Raw genomic sequence first — 24,016 nt, 5'->3', positions numbered from 1 at the left:
TATGAAGAAAAAGCTTTTATAAATGAGTTCATATTATGCTACGAAATACTATTAACTACTCTTAATATTCTGTATGATTAACTTGTTCCATTTGACTATTTTGAAGGAAATGGCACCGACTACTCGACACACCGTGAATATGAATGAAGAGGAATTCCGTACTTTTCTAGCTTCAAACATAGCCGCAGTACAGGCTGCACTACATACCAACAATAACCTTGGATCTGGCAGTACAGGAAATCGTGTAGGATGCACCTACAAAGAATTCACTGCCTGCAAACCTTTGGAATTTGATGGAACCGAAGGACCGATCGGATTGAAACGGTGGACCGAGAAGGTCGAATCGGTGTTTGCCATAAGTAAGTGTACTGAAGAGGACAAAGTGAAGTACGCTACGCATACCTTCACAGGTTCTGCGTTAACATGGTGGAATACCTATCTAGAGCAAGTGGGACAAGACGATGCGTACGCACTACCGTGGTCAGCATTCAAGCACTTGATGAACGAGAAGTACCGTCCCAGAACCGAGGTCAATAAGCTCAAGACAGAACTTAGAGGGTTACGAACCCAAGGATTTGATATTACCACGTACGAAAGACGATTCACAGAATTGTGCCTATTGTGTCCGGGAGCATTCGAAGATGAGGAAGAGAAGATCGACGCATATGTGAAAGGATTACCGGAAAGAATTCAAGAAGATATAAGTTCACACGAGCCTGCCTCTATACAACAGGCATGTAGAATGGCTCACAAACTAGTGAACCAGATTGAAGAAAGAATTAAAGAACAGACTGCTGAAGAGGCCAATGTGAAGCAAGTCAAAAGAAAGTGGGAGGAAAACGGTGATAAGAATCACCAATACAACAACAACAGCAATTACAACAATAATCGCAACAATTATCCCAACAATCGCAACATCAATCGCAACTACAACAAACGGCCCAACAATAACAACAACAACAACAACAACAACAGCAACTACAACAATCATCCCAACAACAATAATAACCGCAATAACAACAACAATCAGAAGCAGCTATGCCAAAGGTGTGAAAAGTATCACTCGGGGTTCTGCACCAAATTTTGCAACAAGTGTAAAAGAAATGGTCATAGCGCAGCGAAGTGTGAGGTCTACGGACCAGGGGTAAATAGAACGAAAGGAACAAATGGTGTCGGAACGAGTAATGGCGGAGCAAGTAGTGTCGGAGCAAGTTATGCCAATGTAATTTGTTATAAATGTGGAAAACCGGGCCACATTATTAGAAATTGCCCGAACCAGGAGAACACGAATGGACAAGGCCGTGGAAGAGTTTTCAATATTAATGCGGCAGAGGCACAGGAAGACCCGGAGCTTGTTACGGGTACGTTTCTTATTGACAATAAATCTGCTTACGTTTTATTTGATTCGGGTGCGGATAGAAGCTATATGAGTAGAGATTTTTGTGCTAAATTAAGTTGTCCATTGACGCCTTTGGATAGTAAATTTTTACTCGAATTAGCAAATGGTAAATTAATTTCAGCAGATAATATATGTCGGAATCGAGAAATTAAACTGGTTAGCGAAACATTTAAGATTGATTTGATACCAGTAGAGTTAGGGAGTTTTGATGTGATTATCGGTATGGACTGGTTGAAAGAAGTGAAAGCGGAGATCGTTTGTTACAAAAATGCAATTCGCATTATACGAGAAAAAGGAAAACCCTTAATGGTGTACGGAGAAAAGGGCAACACGAAGCTACATCTTATTAGTAATTTGAAGGCACAAAAACTAATAAGAAAAGGTTGCTATGCTGTTCTAACACACGTCGAGAAAGTACAAACTGAAGAAAAGAGCATCAATGATGTTCCCATTGCAAAAGAATTTCCCGATGTATTTTCGAAAGAATTACCGGGATTACCCCCACATCGATCCGTTGAATTTCAAATAGATCTTGTACCAGGAGCTGCACCAATAGCTCGTGCTCCTTACAGACTCGCACCCAGCGAGATGAAAGAACTGCAAAGCCAATTACAAGAACTTTTAGAGCGTGGTTTCATTCGACCAAGCACATCACCATGGGGAGCTCCTGTTTTGTTTGTCAAGAAGAAAGATGGTACATTCAGGTTGTGTATCGACTACCGAGAGTTGAACAAACTTACCATCAAGAACCGCTACCCACTACCGAGAATCGACGACTTATTTGATCAACTACAAGGCTCGTCTGTTTATTCAAAGATTGACTTACGTTCCGGGTATCATCAAATGCGGGTGAAAGAAGATGATATTCCAAAGACTGCTTTCAGAACACGTTACGGTCATTACGAGTTTATGGTCATGCCGTTTGGTTTAACTAATGCACCAGCTGTGTTCATGGACCTTATGAACCGAGTGTGTGGACCATACCTTGACAAGTTTGTCATTGTTTTCATTGATGACATACTTATTTACTCAAAGAATGACCAAGAACACGGTGAACATTTAAGAAAGGTGTTAGAAGTATTGAGGAAGGAAGAATTGTACGCTAAGTTTTCAAAGTGTGCATTTTGGTTGGAAGAAGTTCAATTCCTCGGTCACATAGTGAACAAAGAAGGTATTAAGGTGGATCCGGCAAAGATATAAACTGTTGAAAAGTGGGAAACCCCGAAAACTCCGAAACACATACGCCAGTTTTTAGGACTAGCTGGTTACTACAGAAGGTTCATCCAAGACTTTTCCAGAATAGCAAAACCCTTGACTGCATTAACGCATAAAGGGAAGAAATTTGAATGGAATGATAAACAAGAGAAAGCGTTTCAGTTATTGAAGAAAAAGCTAACTACGGCACCTATATTGTCATTGCCTGAAGGGAATGATGATTTTGTGATTTATTGTGACGCATCAAAGCAAGGTCTCGGTTGTGTATTAATGCAACGAACGAAGGTGATTGCTTATGCGTCTAGACAATTGAAGATTCACGAACAAAATTATACGACGCATGATTTGGAATTAGGCGCGGTTGTTTTTGCATTAAAGACTTGGAGGCACTACTTATATGGGGTCAAAAGTATTATATATACCGACCACAAAAGTCTTCAACACATATTTAATCAGAAACAACTGAATATGAGGCAGCGTAGGTGGATTGAATTATTGAATGATTACGACTTTGAGATTCGTTACCACCCGGGGAAGGCAAATGTGGTAGCCGATGCCTTGAGCAGGAAGGACAGAGAACCCATTCGAGTAAAATCTATGAATATAATGATTCATAATAACCTTACTACTCAAATAAAGGAGGCGCAACAAGGAGTTTTAAAAGAGGGAAATTTAAAGGATGAAATACCCAAAGGATCGGAGAAACATCTTAATATTCGGGAAGACGGAACCCGGTATAGGGCTGAAAGGATTTGGGTACCAAAATTTGGAGATATGAGAGAAATGGTACTTAGAGAAGCTCATAAAACCAGATACTCAATACATCCAGGAACAGGGAAGATGTACAAGGATCTCAAGAAACATTTTTGGTGGCCGGGTATGAAAGCCGATGTTGCTAAATATGTAGGAGAATGTTTGACGTGTTCTAAGGTCAAAGCTGAGCATCAGAAACCTTCTGGTCTACTTCAACAACCCGAAATCCCGGAATGGAAATGGGAAAACATTACCATGGATTTCATCACTAAATTGCCAAGGACTGCAAGTGGTTTTGATACTATTTGGGTAATAGTTGATCGTCTCACCAAATCAGCACACTTCCTGCCAATAAGAGAAGATGACAAGATGGAGAAGTTAGCACGACTGTATTTGAAGGAAGTCGTCTCCAGACATGGAATACCAATCTCTATTATCTCTGATAGGGATGGCAGATTTATTTCAAGATTCTGGCAGACATTACAGCAAGCATTAGGAACTCGTCTAGACATAAGTACTGCCTATCATCCACAAACCGATGGGAAGAGCGAAAGGACGATACAAACGCTTGAAGACATGCTACGAGCATGTGTTATTGATTTCGGAAACAGTTGGGATCGACATCTACCGTTAGCAGAATTTTCCTACAACAACAGCTACCATTCAAGCATTGAGATGGCGCCGTTTGAAGCACTTTATGGTAGAAAGTGCAGGTCTCCGATTTGTTGGAGTGAAGTGGGGGATAGACAGATTACGGGTCCGGAGATTATACAAGAAACTACCTAGAAGATCATCCAAATTCAACAACGGTTGAAAACTGCCCAAAGTCGACAAAAGAGCTACGCTGACATTAAAAGAAAAGATATAGAATTTGAAATTGGAGAGATGGTCATGCTTAAAGTTGCACCTTGGAAAGGCGTTGTTCGATTTGGTAAACGAGGGAAATTAAATCCAAGGTATATTGGACCATTCAAGATTATTGATCGTGTCGGACCAGTAGCTTACCGACTTGAGTTACCTCAACAACTCGCGGCTGTACATAACACTTTCCACGTCTCGAATTTGAAGAAATGTTTTGCTAAAGAAGATCTCACTATTCCGTTAGATGAAATCCAAATCAACGAAAAACTTCAATTCATCGAAGAACCCGTCGAAATAATGGATCGTGAGGTTAAAAGACTTAAGCAAAACAATATACCAATTGTTAAGGTTCGATGGAATGCTCGTAGAGGACCCGAGTTCACCTGGGAGCGTGAAGATCAGATGAAGAAGAAATACCCGCATCTATTTCCAGAAGATTCGTCAACACCTTCAACAGCTTAAAATTTCGGGACGAAATTTATTTAACGGGTAGGTACTGTAGTGACCCGAACTTTTCCATGTTTATATATATTAATTGAGATTGATATTTACATGATTAAATGTTTCCAACATGTTAAGCAATCAAACTTGTTAAGACTTGATTAATTGAAATATGTTTCATATAGACAATTGACCACCCAAGTTGACCGGTGATTCACGAACGTTAAAACTTGTAAAAACTATATGATGACATATATATGGATATATATATAGTTAACATGATACTATGATAAGTAAACATATCATTAAGTATATTAACAATGAACTACATATGTAAAAACAAGACTACTAACTTAATGATTTTTAAACGAGACATATATGTAACGATTATCGTTGTAAAGACATTTAATGTATATATATCATATTAAGAGATATTCATACATGATAATATCATGATAATATAATAATTTAAAATCTCATTTGATATTATAAACATTGGGTTAACAACATTTAACAAGATCGTTAACCTAAAGGTTTCAAAACAACACTTACATGTAACGACTAACGATGACTTAACGACTCAGTTAAAATGTATATACATGTAGTGTTTTAATATGTATTTATACACTTTTGAAAGACTTCAATACACTTATCAAAATACTTCTACTTAACAAAAATGCTTACAATTACATCCTCGTTCAGTTTCATCAACAATTCTACTCGTATGCACCCGTATTCGTACTCGTACAATACACAGCTTTTAGATGTATGTACTATTGGTATATACACTCCAATGATCAGCTCTTAGCAGCCCATGTGAGTCACCTAACACATGTGGGAACCATCATTTGGCAACTAGCATGAAATATCTCATAAAATTACAAAAATATGAGTAATCATTCATGACTTATTTACATGAAAACAAAATTACATATCCTTTATATCTAATCCATACACCAACGACCAAAAACACCTACAAACACTTTCATTCTTCAATTTTCTTCATCTAATTGATCTCTCTCAAGTTCTATCTTCAAGTTCTAAGTGTTCTTCATAAATTCCAAAAGTTCTAGTTTCATAAAATCAAGAATACTTTCAAGTTTGCTAGCTCACTTCCAATCTTGTAAGGTGATCATCCAACCTCAAGAAATCTTTGTTTCTTACAGTAGGTTATCATTCTAATACAAGGTAATAATCATATTCAAACTTTGGTTCAATTTCTATAACTATAACAATCTTATTTCAAGTGATGATCTTACTTGAACTTGTTTTCGTGTCATGATTCTGCTTCAAGAACTTCGAGCCATCCAAGGATCCATTGAAGCTAGATCCATTTTTCTCTTTTCTAGTAGGTTTATCCAAGGAACTTAAGGTAGTAATTATGTTCATAACATCATTCGATTCATACATATAAAGCTATCTTATTCGAAGGTTTAAACTTGTAATCACTAGAACATAGTTTAGTTAATTCTAAACTTGTTCGCAAACAAAAGTTAATCCTTCTAACTTAACTTTTAAAATCAACTAAACACATGTTCTATATCTATATGATATGCTAACTTAATGATTTAAAACTTGGAAACACGAAAAACACCGTAAAACCGGATTTACGCCGTCGTAGTAGCACCGCGGGCTGTTTTGGGTTAGTTAATTAAAAACTATGATAAACTTTGATTTAAAAGTTGTTATTCTGAGAAAATGATTTTTATTATGAACATGAAACTATATCCAAAAATTATGGTTAAACTCAAAGTGGAAGTATGTTTTCTAAAATGGTCATCTAGACGTCGTTCTTTCGACTGAAATGACTACCTTTACAAAAACGACTTGTAACTTATTTCTCCGACTATAAACCTATACTTTTCTGTTTAGATTCATAAAATAGAGTTCAATATGAAACCATAGCAATTTGATTCACTCAAAACGGATTTAAAATGAAGAAGTTATGGGTAAAACAAGATTGGATAATTTTTCTCATTTTAGCTACGTGGAAATTGGTAACAAATCTATTCCAACCATAACTTAATCAACTTGTATTGTATATTATGTAATCTTGAGATACCATAGACACGTATACAATGTTTCGACCTATCATGTCGACACATCTATATATATTTCGGAACAACCATAGACACTCTATATGTGAATGTTGGAGTTAGCTATACAGGGTTGAGGTTGATTCCAAAATATATATAGTTTGAGTTGTGATCAATACTGAGATACGTATACACTGGGTCGTGGATTGATTCAAGATAATATTTATCGATTTATTTCTATACATCTAACTGTGGACAACTAGTTGTAGGTTACTAACGAGGACAGCTGACTTAATAAACTTAAAACATCAAAATATATTAAAAGTATTGTAAATATATTTTAAACATACTTTGATATATATGTATATATTGTTATAGGTTCGTGAATCAACCGGTGGTCAAGTCTTACTTCCCGACGAAGTAAAAATCTGTGAAAGTGAGTTATAGTCCCACTTTTAAAATCTAATATTTTTGGGATGAGAATACATGCAGGTTTTATAAATGATTTACAAAGTAGACACAAGTACGTGAAACTACATTCTATGGTTGAATTATCGAAATCGAATATGCCCCTTTTTATTAAGTCTGGTAATCTAAGAATTAGGGAACAGACACCCTAATTGACGCGAATCCTAAAGATAGATCTATTGGGCCTAACAAACCCCATCCAAAGAACCGGATGCTTTAGTACTTCGAAATTTATATCATATCCGAAGGGTGTCCCGGAATGATGGGGATATTCTTATATATGCATCTTGTTAATGTCGGTTACCAGGTGTTCACCATATGAATGATTTTTATCTCTATGTATGGGATGTGAATTGAAATATGAAATCTTGTGGTCTATTATTATGATTTGATATATATAGGTTAAACCTATAACTCACCAACATTTTTGTTGACGTTTTAAGCATGTTTATTCTCAGGTGATTATTAAGAGCTTCCGCTGTCGCATACTTAAATAAGGATGAGATTTGGAGTCCATGCTTGTATGATATTGTGTAAAAACTGCATTCAAGAAACTTATTTTGTTGTAACATATTTGTATTGTAAACCATTATGTAATGGTCGTGTGTAAACAGGATATTTTAGATTATCATTATTTGATAATCTACGTAAAGCTTTTTAAACCATTATTGATGAAATAAAGGTTATGGTTTGTTTTAAAATGAATGCAGTCTTTGAAAAACGTCTCATATAGAGGTCAAAACCTCGCAACGAAATCAATTAATATGGAACGTTTTTAATCAATAAGAACGGGACATTTCAAGTAGGATAGTATATTACTGTTGAAACAGATTCGAAGAACATACAATGTAACTTATTAATGCGAAGTCTAAATATTCTTCGGGTATTACCTACCCGTTAAAATATTTTCATCATTAACAGTTTGTACGAGAGAATTTTCAATTACAATCTTTATGAAAATATATATACATATATATTTTCTTCAGATGTAATCATGTATTTAATGAGTCAATATGATATTAAACTCATTTGATTTACCGTTAGAACAAGAATATATAATCTCTAAAACATTAGAGATTACATAATCGCCATGTCGAACGAAGATAAATGATGTAGAACGATTCGCAGATTGATGATTATGCTCGAGGTACATATTGAGGTGTTGAGGTGTGTGATGTTGAAACTTGGTTTGTTAGTGGTATTGTTGGTGCTGGTGATGTTGCTGAAGCTGGTAAGTTTTGCACCATATCCTCCAAATTGTTTACTCGAGCGGGAAGTTTATTGACTTCTTCTATTATTCCAAAATGATTTGTCAGTCGGAACGAGTAGATGAATAAGGTTTAGAATTGTGGATAGAATATAATCTTGTCGAGTTACCCTGGAAATGAGACTGAAAATGGTGTCTCGAACAGGTTCGCTGGTAAACGCTTCAGGTTCATTGTCAAGAGGGCAATTTGGTTGGTGGAAAAAAAATCGCCTTCTTCGCGTCTCTATTGATTAAGTTGACTACGAACCCATCAGATGAATTGGGGATGGTTGATTGGTTGATTCATTCTGGTGACGTTGCCTTCGAAGCTTAAGTGAACATCCATGTCAGAATAGCTGTCGGAATAACTATCGGAATTATTATCGAAATCTGAGGGACTCGAACTGGTTGAGGGATTCATCTCGTACGATCAGATGAAGAATTTTCGATAAGAAATAGATTATAGGATGTAGATTAGTACCCTGCAATACATAATTTACATATGCATATATAATACTAAAATCCCATAAGTTACGGAGGGATCTACGAAAGTTGTCAGGCAAAGTCTACAGTAACAAATATGCTAAGATATGAATTAGCAGATACACTAAGATACGAATTTTTTTTGTCTATATACTATTCATGCAATCATTGCAGTAGGATGTGTCTAGACTAAGAATGATAAGCAGGTAATTTTCGACACGAAATGATAAGCAAAACTTTTGACATGCAGACACGGTCGAAGTCCAGACTCACTAATGCATCCTAACGACTTATCAGTTAGTCACACTAATGCAGACTTGGTTCGCTAAGACCACCGCTCTGATACCAACTGTGAAGACCCATCCTAATCCATCCGGACAAAGTCCATATCGATTATAAACGATTCACAACAGTTGATTACATCGCGAGGTACTTGACCTCTATATGATACATTTTACAAACATTGCATTCGTTTTTGAAAAGACAATCTTTCATTACATCGGAAGTTGACGTCATGCAAACCATTTCATAATAAATCTAACTAAAATTGACTTAATAATAATCTTGATGAACTCAACGACTCGAATGCAACGTCTTTTGAAATATGTCATGAATGATTCCAAGTAATATCTCTAAAATGAGCAAATGCACAGCGGAAGATTTCTTTCGTACCTGAGAATAAACATGCTTTCAAGTGTCAACCAAAAGGTTGGTGACTTCATTAGTTTAACATAAATAATCATTTCATAATTTTAATAGACCACAAGATTTCATATTTCCATTTCTCATAAACATACGTCCCATGCATAGAGACAAAAATATCATTCATATGGATTGAACACCTGGTAACCGACATTCACAATATGCATATAAGAATATCCCCATCATTCCGGGATCCTCCTTCGGACATGATATAAATTTCGAAGTACTAAAGCATCCGGTACTTTGGATGGGGCTTGTTGGGCCCGATAGATCTATCTTTAGAGTTCGCGTCAATTAGGGTGTCTGTTCCCTAATTCTTAGATTACCAAACTTAATAAAAAGGGGCATATTCGATTTCGATAATTCAACCATATAATGTAGTTTTGATTTACTCGTGTCTATTTCGTAAAACAGTTATAAAAGCAGCGCATGTATTCTCAGTCCCAAAATATATATTGCCAAAGCACTTAAAAAGGGAGCAAATGAAACTCACACATATAAATATTGTAAAACATTTAATAAAGCATTTGCATGTATTCTCAGCCCAAAAATGTATATAAAAAGGGAATAATGAAACTCACCATATAATATTTTGTAGTAAAAATATTCATACGACGATACTGAACAATGCAAGATTGGCCTCGGATTCACGAACCTATATCATTATATATATATATATATATATATATATATATATATATATATATATATATATATATATATATATATATATATATATTAACACATATAATTGTAATCGAACAAATTATATATTGATGTTAATAATATCTATATTTATTAATGGTAATAATAATTTTGATAATAATAATAATATTTATTTTATTTGTAGTAATAATAATACCATAATAATAATAATGATAATATTAATAATAATAATAATAAAAATGATAATTTTTAATAAAATGTTAATTTTAATAATAGAAATGATACTTTTAATGTTAATAATAATTTTAATAACAAAAATGATATTTTTAATATTAATAATAATTTTAATAATAAAAATGATATTTTTAATATTAATGATAAATTTAATAATAATAATAACAACAACAACAACAACAACAACAACAACAATAATAAGTAAAACTACCTCAAGAAAAAATTCCAAAAATAATGCATATGCCCGGGCTCGAACACGTGACCTCTCGCTAAACCAACACACCCCTTAACCACTCGTCCCTCTCAATTTTTCTGTATTAATACCGAGTCCTAATATTATAATCCGTATCATCATCATATCTATACCATAGTTCAGCTTACTTCAGCCCATCAGCAACCTCATAAGCCCAACTAGTAATTCGGCCCAACACAGAAACTGGCAGCCCAACACATCTGTTGTTAATTTTAAAAAAATATTGCCAAGGTCGGGGATTGAATCCACAACCTCTCGTTCAACCCCAAACACTCCAAACCTCTCCTCTGTTCTTTCATTCCTGATTAATACCCCGTATTAAACTATATAATTAGTTTATCTGTCTGTTATTTTTTTTTCACTCAAAACCTAGTATGGCAGCGGTACTAAAATCTATTTATCATCATCTTAACATCACGTAATCATCATCATAAACCAAACATCATCTTTATCATCATACCTCATCATCATAATACATCACGTTTCTTATATCATCATCATCGTGACCGTCATCATCATCCATGATCGGTGTTGTAACAGGAATAAGAAGGTAATCGTGCCAGGAACAGAAGCAAAGAAAACTTCGAGTAATCAGCTAATAGAAGTAGTAGTTCTCGTTTATCATATATCGTCCTCACCACTTCCATTCTTCACGTCCTTCATCTTCTTTATGCAATCATCATCATCATGTAATCATAATTATCTTCATCATCGATGTCATCACCATTAAATCGCTAAACCTCATCATTATATATCATCTTCATGATCATTATCATCATTCTAACATCGTGACATTTTTCACTCATCATCACAGTCGATGTTCATCATCATCTTACCCTCGTCGCTGTAACAGTAAATAGAAACAGCAAAACTGTCGCTGTAGCAGCCTTCTTGGTGGTTGTGGATGGTGGTTAAATGGATGGCTGTGGTGTGGCTTCAAAAAACAGAAAAAAAATATAGCAGCAGCAGAACAGTATAGCAGTAGCGTAGCAGCAGCAGGTGGCAGTAAGTTATGGTGGTTTTAGGTGGCAGTTCGTTGGACAGAAAAATAGAACCGACGGGCAGCAGTAGCAGTTAAGTATTGGTCGTGGTGTTTTCTCGGTTAGAAATATGAGAGAGAGAAAGTGTGAGAGAGAGGGAGGTGGTAGGGTGGCGATCGTGGTGGTGGTCGATGGTGAGGTGGTGCTCTGGTGATGGCAGCCGGTAGTTGGAAGGTGAAGGGAAAGAAGTGGGTTTTGAGTTGGTGTTTGTATGTATATAACCTATCTATATATAAATCTATCTGTAACAATAATTTTAAATTAATAATTAATAATAATAATACAATAATAATTCTAATTCACATAAACGTGTAAAGGGAATAGTAACAGTCATGATTTTGTATCATTCTACCGAATATATATATACAAGTGGGTTTATGATGTGATTTAAAATGTAGTGGTCGATTATTATTATTACTTTTTTTAGTGAATTAGTCATAAAGTAGAAAGCAGGTGGACTTGTGATAAATTGATACTTGACAAAAATAAAAAGAACGATCATGTGTGCCATTCAAGAAAAGAGAAGAAAAAGTAGGAATGATTAATTCTAAAGTCGATACATATGCATGATCTGTTTCCAAAATAACAAATGGGTTGATCTATGTGTTTGATGAACACTATGCGTAAATTTAAAACAACAATAATTGCTTGAATCTTTTCGATTATAAGTAAATAGCACTGAGTATACTAGTGTGTGGGGTTTAGGAGATAAATCATGCAATGCCTATATCATATATACAATACTATATAATAATATAATAATTAATTAGGTAAAATTTAACATGTGAACCAACAATAATTAGGGCGGCTACCTTTTATTTTATATGCAGACAGTTTTATCTCGGGTATAATTCGTACTCTATTGCTAATCATTAATGGGTAAAAGTGTATAGAAAAACTCATATTTTTACATCCGATTCATTTATTTATTTCGATCATTAGTTGTATAAAACCTGTCATTAAAAGTTGATTTGCTATAAGCGCTCAATCTTAGGTAAAATATACGAAGTGTTAAAATTTAACAAATAGATCCTATAGTTGACATAATCTATTTATGGATTATTGTTTATTTTTAAATCTTCTTATTTTTTATATTAAAGTTATTTAATGACAATCGAATGAAAAAAAAATTACTATAGTTTACTAAATAAATTTGAAACCATATAAATACACATTCAATATGCATTATATATATATATATATATATATATATATATATATATATATATATATATATATATATATATATATATACAGATTTATTTTAATATCATATATTATTTTATTTACATAATTAATTAACTCATATAATATTTTAATTTATAATAATTAATATATATATATATATATATTTATTTAGCCATAATGGTTCGTGAATCGTCGGGAATAGTCGAAGGGTAATTGAATATATGAACATCGTTTTAAAATTTTTCTAGACTCAACATTACATACTTTGCTTATCGTATCGAAATCATATAAAGATTAAGTTTAAATTTAGTCGGAAATTCCCGGGTCATCACAACGGGTAGGTACTACCCGAATTTAAACTTATAAAACGCTAATATGAAGAAAAAGCTTTTATAAATGAGTTCATATTATAGTACGAAATACTATTAACTACTTTTAACATTCTGTATGATTAACTTGTTCCATTTGACTATTTTGAAGGAAATGGCACCGACTACTCGACACACTGTGAATATGAATGAAGAGGAATTCCGTACTTTTCTAGCTTCAAACATAGCCGCAGTACAGGCTGCGCTACATACCAACAATAACCTTGGATCTAGCAGTACAGGAAATCGTGTAGGATGCACCTACAAAGAATTCACTGCCTGCAAACCTTTGGAATTTGATGGAACCGAAGGACCGATCGGATTGAAACGGTGGACCGAGAAGGTCGAATCGGTGTTTACGATAAGTAAGTGTACTGAAGAGGACAAAGTGAAGTACGCTACGCATACCTTCACAGGTTCTGCGTTAACATGGTGGAATACCTATCTAGAGCAAGTGCGGCAGAGGCACAGGAAGACCCGGAGCTTGTTACAGGTACGTTTCTTATTGACAATAAATCTGCTTACGTTTTATTTGATTGGGGTGCGGATAGAAGCTATATGAGTAGAGATTTTTGTGCTAAATTAAGTTGTCCATTGACGCCGTTGGATAGTAAATTTTTACTCGAATTAGCAAATGGTAAATTAATTTCAGCAGATAATATATGTCGGAATCAAGAAATTAAACTAGTTAGCGAAACATTTAAGATTGACTTGATACCAGTAGAGTTAGGGAGTTTTGATGTGATAATCGGTATGGACTGGTTGAAAGAATTGAAAGCAGAGATTGTTTGTTACAAAAATGCAATTCACATTATACGAGAAAAAGGAAAACCCTTAATGGTGTACGGAGAAAAGGGCAACACGAAGCTACATCTTATTAGTAATTTGAAGGCATAAAAACTAATAAGAAAAGGTTGCTATGCTGTTCTAGCACACGTCGAGAAAGTACAAACTAAAGAAAAGAGCATCAATGATGTTCCCGTCATAAAAGATATTCCCGATGTATTTCCGAAAGAATTACCGGGATTACCCCCACATTGATCCGTTGAATTTCAAATAGATCTTGTACCAGGAGCTGCACCAATAGCTCGTGCTCCTTACAGACTCGCACCCAGCGAGATGAAAGAACTGCAAAGCTAATTACAAGAACTTTTAGAGCGTGGTTTCATTCAACCAAGCACATCACCGTGGGGAGCTCCTGTTTTGTTTGTCAAGAAGAAAGATGGTACATTCAGGTTGTGTATCGACTACCGAGAGTTGAACAAACTTACCATCAAGAACCGCTACCCACTACCGAGAATCGACGACTTATTTGATCAACTACAAGGCTCGTCTGTTTATTCAAAGATTGACTTACGTTCCGGGTATCATCAAATGCGGGTGAAAGAAGATGATATTCCAAAGACTGCTTTCAGAACACATTACGGTCATTACGAGTTTATGGTCATGCCGTTTGGTTTAACTAATGCACCAGCTGTGTTCATGGACCTTATGAACCGAGTGTGCGGACCATACCTTGACAAGTTTGTCATTGTTTTCATTGATGACATACTTATTTACTCAAAGAATGACCAAGAACACGGTGAACATTTGAGAAAGGTGTTAGAAGTATTGAGAAAGGAAGAATTGTACGCTAAATTTTCAAAGTGTGCATTTTGGTTAGAAGAAGTTCAATTCCTCGGTCACATAGTGAACAAAAAAGGTATTAAGGTGGATCCGGCAAAGATAGAAACTGTTGAAAAGTGGGAAACCCCGAAAACTCCGAAACACATATGCCAGTTTTTAGGACTAGCTGGTTACTACAGAAGGTTCATCCAAGACTTTTCCAGAATAGCAAAACCCTTGACTGCATTAACGCATAAAGGGAACAAATTTGAATGGAAGGATGAACAAGAGAAAGCGTTTCAGTTATTGAAGAAAAAGCTAACTACGGCACCTATATTGTCATTGCCTGAAGGTAATGATGATTTTGTGATTTATTGTGACGCATCAAAGCAAGGTCTCGGTTGTGTATTAATGCAACGAAAGAAGGTGATTGCTTATGCGTCTAGACAATTGAAGATTCACGAGCAAAATTATATGACGCATGATTTGGAATTAGGCGCGGTTGTTTTTTCATTAAAGACTTGGAGGCACTACTTATATGGGGTCAAAAGTATTATATATACCGACCACAAAAGTCTTCAAAACATATTTAATCAGAAACAACTGAATATGAGGCAGCGTAGGTGGATTGAATTGTTGAATGATTACGACTTTGAGATTCGTTACCACCCGGGGAAGGCAAATGTGGTAGCCGACGCCTTGAGCAGAAAGGACAGAGAACCCATTCGAGTAAAATCTATGAATATAATGATTCACACTAACCTTACTACTCAAATAAAGGAGGCGCAACAAGGAGTTTTAAAAGAGGGAAATTTAAAGGATGAAATACCCAAAGGATCGGAGAAGCATCTTAATATTCGGAAAGACGGAACCCGGTATAGGGCTGAAAGGATTTGGGTACCAAAATTTGGAGATATGAGAGAAATGGTACTTACAGAAGCTCATAAAACCAGATACTCAATACATCCTGGAACGGGGAAGATGTACAAGGATCCCAAGAAATATTTTTGGTGGCTGGGTATGAAAGCCGATGTTGCTAAATACGTAGGAGAATGTTTGACGTGTTCTAAGGTCAAAGCTGAGCATCAGAAACCATCAGGTCTACTTCAACAATCCGAAATCCCGGAATGGAAATGGGAAAACATTACCATGGATTTCATCACTAAATTGCCAAGGACTGCAAGTGGTTTTGATACTATTTGGGTAATAGTTGATCGTCTCACCAAATCAGCACACTTCCTGCCAATAAGAGAAGATGACAAGATGGAGAAGTTAGCACGACTGTATTTGAAGGAAGTCGTCTCCAGACATGGAATACCAATCTCTATTATCTCTGATAGGGATGGCAGATTTATTTCAAGATTCTGGCAGACATTACAGCAAGCATTGGGAACTCGTCTAGACATGAGTACTGCCTATCATCCACAAACTGATGGGCAGAGCGAAAGAACGATACAAACACTTGAAGACATGCTACGAGCTTGTGTTATTGATTTCGGAAATAGTTAGGATCGACATCTACCGTTAGCAGAATTTTCCTACAACAACAGCTACCATTCAAGTATTGATATGGCACCGTTTGAAGCACTTTATGGTAGAAAGTGCAGGTCTCCGATTTGTTGGAGTGAAGTGGGGGATAGATAGATTACGGGTCCGGAGATAATACAAGAAACTACCGAGAAGATCATCCAAATTCAACAACGGTTGAAAACCGCCCAAAGTCGACAAAAGAGCTACGCTGACATTAAAAGAAAAGATATAGAATTTGAAATTGGAGAGATGGTCATGCTTAAAGTTTCACCTTGGAAAGGCGTTGTTCGATTTGGTAAACGAGGGAAATTAAATCCAAGGTATATTGGACCATTCAAGATTATTGATCGTGTTGGACCAGTAGCTTACCGACTTGAGTTACCTCAACAACTCGCGGCTGTACATAACACTTTTCACGTCTCGAATTTGAAGAAATGTTTTGCTAAAGAAGATCTCACTATTCCATTAGATGAAATCCAAATCAACGAAAAACTTCAATTTATCGAAGAACCCGTCGAAATAATGGATCGTGAGGTTAAAAGACTTAAGCAAAACAAGATACCAATTGTTAAGGTTCGATGGAATGCTCGTAGAGGACCCGAGTTCACTTGGGAATGAGAAGATTAGATGAAGAAGAAATACCCGCATTTATTTCCAGAAGATACGTCAACACCTCCAACTGCTTAAAATTTCGGGACGAAATTTATTTAACGGGTAGGTACTGTAGTGACCCGAACTTTTCCATGTTTATATATATATTAAATGAAATTATTATTTACATGATTAAGTGTTTCCAACATGTTAAGCAATCAAACTTGTTAAGACTTGATTAATTGAAATAGGTTTCATATAGACAATTGACCACCCAAGTTGACCGGTGATTCACGAACGTTAAAACTTGTAAAAACTATACGATGACATATATATGGTTATATATATAGTTAAAATGATTTTATTATAAGTATGTATCTCATTAGGTATTTTAACAATGAGTTATATACATAAAAATGAGACTATTAATTTAAAAAACTCGAAAACGATATATATAACGATTATCGTTATAACAACGTCTTACTAGGTACATATGAATCATATTAAGATATTGATACACTTGGTTAATTATGTTAAATGATAAGTAAATATATTATTAAGTGTATTAACAATGAAATACATATGTAAAAATAAGACTACTAACTTAATGATTTCGAAATGAGACATATATGTAACGATTATCGTTGTAACGACATTTAACTATATATGTCTCATACTATGATATATTATATATCATAATATCATGATAATATAACTATTTAACATCTCATTTGTTATAATAAACAATGGTTTAACAACATTCAACAAGATCGTTAACCTAAAGGTTTCAAAACAACATTTACATGTAACGACTAACGATGACTTAACGACTCAGTTAAAATGTATATACATGTAGTGTTTTAATATGTATTCATACACTTTTGAAAGACTTCAAGACACTTATCAAAATACTTCTACTTAACAAAAATGCTTACAATTACATCCTCCTTCAGTTTCTTCAACAATTCTACTCGTATGCACCCGTATTCGTACTCGTACAATACACAGCTTTTAGATGTATGTACTATTGGTATATACACTCCAATGATCAGCTCTTAGCAGCCCATGTGAGTCACCTAACACATGTTGGAACCATCATTTGGCAACTAGCATGAAATATCTCATAAAATTACAAAAATATGAGTAATCATTCATGACTTATTTACATGAAAACAAAATTACATATCCTTTATATCTAATCCATACACCAACGACCAAAAACACCTAAAAACACTATCATTCTTCAATTTTCTTCATCTAATTGATCTCTCTCAAGTTCTATCTTCAAGTTCTAAGTGTTCTTCATAAATTCCAAAAGTTCTAGTTTCATAAAATCAAGAATACTTCCAAGATTGCAAGTTTACTTCCAAGTTTTCTAAATTCATTCCAAGTAATCATCCAAGATCAAGAAACCTTTGTTACTTACAGTAGGTTATCTTTCTAATACAAGGTAATAATCATATTCAAACTTTAATTCAATTTCTATAACTATAACAATCTTATTTCGAGTGGAAATCTTACTTGAAATTGTTTTCGTGTCATGATTCTGCTTCAAGAACTTTCAAGCCATCCAAGGATCCTTTGAAGCTAGATCCATTTTTCTCATTTCCAATAGGTTTATCCAAGGAACTTGAGGTAGTAATGATGTTCATAACATCATTTGATTCATACATAAAAAGCTGTCTTATTCAACGTTATAAACTTGTAATCACTAGAACATAGTTTAGTTAATTCTAAACTTGTTTGCAAATAAAGTTAATCCTTCTAAATAGACTTTTAAAATCAACTAAACACATGTTATATATCTATATGATATGCTAACTTAATGATTTAAAACCCGAAAACACGATAAACACCATAAAACTGGATATATGCCATCGTAGTAAAACCGGGGGCTGTTTTGGTTGGGATAATTAAAAGCTAAGAAGAACTTTGATTTAAAAGCTATACTTCTGGAAAAATGATTTTTTTTATGAACATGAAACTATATCCAAAAATCATGGTTAAACTCAAAGTGAAAGTATGTTTTTCAAAATGGTCATCAAGATGTCGTTCTTTCGACGGAAATGACTACCTCTTTCAAAAATGACTTGTAACTTGTATTTCTGACTATAAACTTATACTTTTTCTATTTAGATTCATAAAGTTAAGTTCAATACGAAACCTTGGCCACTGGAATCACTCAAAACGGATTAGAAACGAAGAAATGGCGAGTAAAACAAGATTGATAAAAACTACACATTTTACCTACGTGAAAGTTAGTAATAAATCTATTCCAACCATAACCTAATCAATTTATATTGTATATCATGTAAGCTTGATATACCATAGACACGTATACAATGTTTCGACCTATCATGTCGACCCATCTATATATATATTGCGGAACAACCATAGACACTCTATATGTGAATGTTGGAGTTAGCTATACAGGGTTGAGGTTGATTCCAAAATATATATATAGTTTGAGTTGTGATCAATACTGAGATACGTATACACTGGGTCGTGGATTGATTCAAGATAATATTTATCGATTTATTTCTGTACATCTAATTGTGGACAACTAGTTGTAGGTTACTAACGAGGACAGCTGACTTAATAAACTTAAAACATCAAAATGTATTAAAAGTATTGTAAATATATTTTGAACATACTTTGATATATATGTATATATTGTTATAGGTTCGTGAATCAACCAGTGGCCAAGTCTTACTTCCCGACGAAGTAAAAATCTGTGAAAGTGAGTTATAGTCCCACTTTTAAAATCTAATATTTTTGGGATGAGAATACATGCATGTTTTATAAATGATTTACAAAATAGACACAAGTACGTGAAACTACATTCTATGGTTGAATTATCAAAATCGAATATGCCCCTTTTTATTAAGTCTGGTAATCTAAGAATTAGGGAACAGACACCCTAATTGACGCGAATCCTAAAGATAGATCTATTAGGCCCAACAAGCCCCATCCAAAGTACCGGATGCTTTAGTACTTTGAAATTTATATCATATCCGAAGGGTGTCCCGGAATGATGGGGATATTCTTATATATGCATCTTGTTAATGTCGGTTATCAGGTGTTCACCATATGAATGATTTTTATCTCTATGTATGGGATGTGTATTGAAATATGAAATCCTGTGGTCTATTGTTACGATTTGATATATATAGGTTAAACCTATAACTCATCAACATTTTTGTTGACGTTTAAAGCATGTTTATTCTCAGGTGAATACTAAGAGCTTCCGCTGCTGCATACTAAAATAAGGACAAGATTTGGAGTCCATGTTTGTATGATTTTATGTAAAAACTGCATTCAAGAAACTGATTTCGATGTAACATATTTGTATTGTAAACCATTATGTAATGGTCGTGTGTAAACAGGATATTTTAGATTATCATTATTTGATAATCTACGTAAAGCTTTTTAAACCTTTATTTATGAAATAAAGGTTATGGTTTGTTTTAAAAATGAATGCAGTCTTTGAAAAACGTCTCATATAGAGGTCAAAACCTCGCAACGAAATCAATTAATATGGAACGTTTTTAATCAAAACCTCTCATATATGGAACGTCTCATTGATAAACCGAAGAAGAAGAGTTGGGGTTTTGGTCTTATTCAATTGTAAACGAAAAATAGTAGCAGAAATAGAAGAAAGGTGGTTATGCTCGATGGGATTTCTTAGTGGTGATGTGGTGGGTTGTAGTGTGGTTTGCTAACTTGAATTAGAAATAGAAAGGCAGTTGTACATGTGGTTTTAAAGTGATTTATGGAGTGAATTTAGGGTGGCTCAAGGTTCTGGTTAGGGTGTCGATTATAGTAGTAAACAATCGTGTTCTCAGGTATAAAGATGAAGATGTTAATTTCGTGAGTTAGTGTATGTAAGTGTTTGTGCATATAATGTATATAAAATTTGAATTCTCATAAAGTTAAAAACAGAGAATATAATTGATTGCCATTTTTCAATATTCGTAATAGGAGAAGGAAATAAAAAAATATAAAATTGTGTACGATCCTAATTGATTTTGGATATGTCTGAGATTGGATGGGATCCTGGTAGCGAGCTGTGGAGACCAAAAACAAAATAAAGAAAAAGTTTGATAGATATATATAACAAATATGTACAATTAATCATAGTTTAAAGAATTTATATAATTAATATTAATAATTAATAATTTTTATAATAATAATAATAATTATATTAATAATAAAATAAATAATAATGATACTAGAATTATATGATGATAATAATTATAATATAAATGACAATAATAATATTTTGTATTATTTTCTATTAATAATAACTATAAGAATAATAATGATATTAATAATACAAATAATATTATTAAGGATAATAATAATTGAGAATAATATTTATAATATTAATATAACAAATTATGATTTTTAAATATCATATTTATATATTATAAATTAAATTAATAATACAATTATCAATATTAATAATGAAAGTATTATAATAACTATATGTTAACTTATAATTAAATTTAACATAATATTACATAATATTAATTATGTAATGCTTATTATTATATGATAACATATTTAATATTACATAATATCAAGTATATATATATATATATATATATATATATATATATATATATATATATATATATATATATATATATATATATATATATACTTGATAACATTTTATTTATTTTTGTATACTACTTTACACATTTAATTCAAACGATTAAATGGTATAATATTCATTCAACTTAATATATGCTCTTAAATTTTATTTACATATTTATTTTCACACACACATATCTATTTACATTTAATTGTTCGTGAATCGTCGAGAATGGTCAAAGATCAATTACATTTGTGAAAAAATAATTCAAACCTTTAGGAACTCGGTTTAATAGACGTTGCTTATCGTATCGAAATCATATCAAGATTAAGTTTAAATTTGGTCGGAAATTCCCGGGTCATCACAACTATCCACTCGTAGCTAAGAACGAGGAGAACAACTTTACTTCTTGCTCCAAAGATCAAATCTCAAATCTTCACTCTCAAATCTCACTTTGAATTCAATTGGGTTTTATGTTTTGAGAGGAAATAGAGAAAGAAAATGGAAAAGAAATGAATAAGAATGGATAAGTGGTTGAGATTTAATGTCCCAATCAGATCTACACGCAAAAAGACGAAATTACCCTTGGACCACTCTTTTTAAAATTGAAAATCGGACCAGCCTGCCCAGTAGGTCGCGGCACGACCCCATTTTGCCGCGGCGCGGCACTTAACTAAAAATTCGAGTTGTTTTGCACGACTCCTGATTCTGATTGGTGTTTAATGTCGCGGCGCGCCAAGCACCACCGCGGCACGACAGAAGGCAGCACCTGATCAGTTTTTTGACAATTGAATCCAACCATCGATTCGAGACTAGTGCACCTCATTCACGCTTCCTATATACGTCTAAACTTTGTCTTTAAACCTCACATGACTTAACACCATCGAAGCCCATGCATATACTTATACATGCATGCATTCTAAAATACATATATATATATATATATATATATATATATACACACACACATTTACGCATCAACTAACACTTTAATTTCATTTCATCACATAACAAACGAGTTATAAGCGTGCTAACAATTTAATATGTACCTTAAGACACGCATGAAGAAAAACGGGATGTTACAACTCTCCCCCAATTGAATCGGAGTGCGTCCTCGTGATCCAAGCCGCATGACAAGCCGGAAGATAAACCAAAACAAACTCTTCGGATTCCCACGTAACCTCGGAACCCTTTCGATGTCGCCATTGCACTTTGTAAGTTCTAACTTCCTTGTTTCGCAACATTTTAACCTTTTCATCAAGAATGGCTATCGGTTCTTCAACGTACTCTAGCTTGTTGTTCAAAATAATCTCATCTAACGGCACCCAAGTCGAGTCATCCGCAAGACACCTACGGAGATGGGAAACATGAAACGTGTTATGGATCCCCGCAAGCTCTTCGGGCAACTCTAGTCTATAAGAAACCTCACCAACACGTGCCAAAACCTTGAAAGGACCAATAAACCGAGGAGCTAACTTACCTCATTTTCGGAATCGTATAACACATTTTCATGGCGAAACCTTAAGCATCACCATGTCACCTTCTTGAAACTCAATCGGTCGCCTTCCTTTATCGGCATAAGATTTTTGTCTATCTTTCGCCGCCTTGAGTCGAGCCTGAATCATCACAATTTTACTATTCGTCTCCAAGACCAAATCAGTACTCCCGATTTCTCTTTGACCCACTTCACCCCAACAAATAGGAGTTCGACACCTACGCCCATAAAGCATCTCATAGGGTGGCATTCCAATACTAGTGTGGTAACTATTATTGTATTAGAATTCCACCAATGGTAAGTGCTCGTTCCAACTACCACCAAAATCAATAACGCACGTCCTTAACATATCCTCCAACGTTTGATTCGTATGCTTGGTTTGACCGTCCATTTAAAGATGATACGCCGTGCTCATTTTCAATTGAGTACCCATATCTTCATGAAACTTATTCCAAAACCGAGACGTGAAACGGGTATCTCGATCCGAAACAATAGATATAGGAACCCCATGTCTCGATATCACCTCCTTGATAAACAACTTGGACAAAGTCTCCGACGATATCGTTTCCTGAATGGGAAGAAACAAAGCACTTTTCGTCAATCTATCAACTATCACCCAAATCGTATCATATTGGGTCCGCGCCGTCCTTGGTAACTTTGTAATGAAGTCCATGGTAATGTGCTCCCATTTCCATTTCGGGACTTCCAATGGTTGTAACTTACCATACGGATTTTGGTGCTCGGCCTTAACTTGCAAACACGTGACGCATTGTTCAACATACTTAACAACATCATGTTTCATGCCGGGCCACCAATACTCTTTCTTTAAATCATAATACATC

This window comes from Rutidosis leptorrhynchoides, chromosome 11 (assembly GCF_046630445.1).
Source record: "Rutidosis leptorrhynchoides isolate AG116_Rl617_1_P2 chromosome 11, CSIRO_AGI_Rlap_v1, whole genome shotgun sequence".
Taxonomy (NCBI): Eukaryota; Viridiplantae; Streptophyta; class Magnoliopsida; order Asterales; family Asteraceae; genus Rutidosis; species Rutidosis leptorrhynchoides.
This window is presented reverse-complemented; position numbering follows the sequence as displayed.